We start from the raw sequence: 2,226 nt of genomic DNA, 5'->3' as shown, positions 1-2,226 counted from the left end.
TTCGAATATATTTTGAACTGAATTATAATGAAGAGAAACATAAAATTTTGTTCTTGCATAGAAATATGGAGATTTAAAGGCTTAGCTTGGAAAAGAAAATCTACTTACTAATATACACTATATAATGAAAAATGCTTAAAATGAAAATATGTTCATAACAATACATTTAAAAGTGTAATACACAAAGTATAGTGTTTCTCAGAGAATCTTGGGTTTAAATGTATTTGTTTGTACCTCAATTGTCCATTAAAAATTACTATACAGTAGAAATTTCTACTACTAGCATGTTTATGCTTGAAAAAAGGAATGCTACAAAAATATACAAAAGCAAGATGCTGTGTTTTTATTCTTACTTGTCTTATTTATCTTTGATTTCTCTTCACAACTGCCCGCACCTCAAGGTTAAATGTGCACAGATAATTCGTGGGGAACCAATTTCCGTATCCTCAACATATGTCATATTTCCTAATGTTAAACTGTCCAAGAAAGTGACTGGGAGGATCTCCCCCTTCACTTTCTGTTTCATAACCAGTTATCCTCGGTTTCTGGAAAGAAGAAGGTACCCTCATTCCTAATGTAACTATGGTGAGTTGCTCTACAGAGGGGAACCTCTGGTGTATGTAACAAAAGGACAGTTCAAAATAGGAATGTCAGGGAAGGCTCCCTCAATCAAACCTTGATAATCCAGCCCCACCCATGTCAACAAAAGACACATTTCCAACAAAATTTACCTTTTGCATTTAACATATAGTAGCAATATTTTAATGTTTATGTTGTTTTTTATCAATTACATATCAATTTTTGAATTGAGAATCTCATCCAGAGGAAACTACAAAACACTTAGACCTTGATGTCCACAAAAATAATTTTACTTTCCAATTTTTTACATATATTTGCCACAGCAAAGGATGACGGTGGATCAATAAGTCTTTCAAAATAAATATATATTGGGACAATATATAGGCAAATTGTAATGGAAAAATAATTTCAAAGATACTAAAAAATGATGCCTACTGACCACCTATGAGAGGTTGTGCATATCTTTAAAGTGGATATTTATTATTGAAAATATGTACTTTTCTACAAATTTAAAATGTGAATAAAAAAGGAAAGTGGAGTATTATTAAAATGCACATTACCGGGCTTCCCTGGTGGTGCAGTGGTTAAGAATCTGCCTGCCAATGCAGAGGACACGGGTTCGAGCCCTGGTCCGGGAAGATCCCACATACAGCGGAGCAACTAAGCCCGTGCGCCACAACTACTGAGCCTGCGCTCTAGAGCCTGCGAGCCACAGCTACTGAAGCCCGTGTGCCTACAGCCCGTGCTCTGCAACAAGAGAAGCCACTGCAGTGAGAAGCCCGCGTACCACAATGAAGAGCAGCCCCCGCTTGTCGCAACTAGAGAAAGACTGCGTGCAGCAATGAAGACCCAACACAGCCAAAGACAAAAGAATAGAAAAAAAAATTTTTTTAAATGCACATTACCTTAACATTTATTGAGTATTTACTATGTGCTTGGATCTTTGCTAAGTAGTTTCATAGATACCCTATTTCATTGTCACAAAATGATTGCAGGACAGATATGATGCCCAAACAATAGATGTGGAATTTGAGATACACAGAGGTTAAGTATCATGCCAAGGACCACCCACCTAGTAAACTGCCAAACTGAGAATCTAACTGAGGTCTCTGGACACCATCTCAAATGACGCAGCTACCTATGTTTTTCTATTTTTGCTTCAATAATAACAATTTAAATAATGCATCAGACATACTTAATAAGCATCATTTTTTGGCATCAATTCATGCATAAGAAATAGAAGTTGTGGTTTCTTGTAATCTAGTTGTAAAATAGGCTATGCCATAATGCTTTCATTCAAATCCTTCCTTTTCCCGTTTCCTTCCTTCTTTCCTCCCTTCCTTCTTTCCCTCCTTCCTTCCTTCTTTCTTTTCTTCTTTCCTTAAATAAATGACTACTGATTTTGCTGCTTCTCTGACACTTTACTTAGCACTGAGAGATCTATGCCTTATCTTAAGTATATAAACTTACAGCAAAACTTACAACAAGAAAATCTTCTGTTGTAGGAGTTCAGAAGGGAAGGAATCCTGTATGCTAGTACTTAGGTATTTCTTGAGTTGTACAACTAGTTAAAGTCACTTTTAAATATAACTAGTGCTTACAATTTAATGAACAATTATCTCAAGCTCATTAACTAATTGCCTTTAA

Source organism: Lipotes vexillifer, unplaced genomic scaffold (genome assembly GCF_000442215.2).
Source record: "Lipotes vexillifer unplaced genomic scaffold, Lipotes_vexillifer_v1.1 scaffold321, whole genome shotgun sequence".
In the NCBI taxonomy this organism is placed as follows: Eukaryota; Metazoa; Chordata; class Mammalia; order Artiodactyla; family Lipotidae; genus Lipotes; species Lipotes vexillifer.
Note: the sequence above shows the minus strand (reverse complement) of the source record.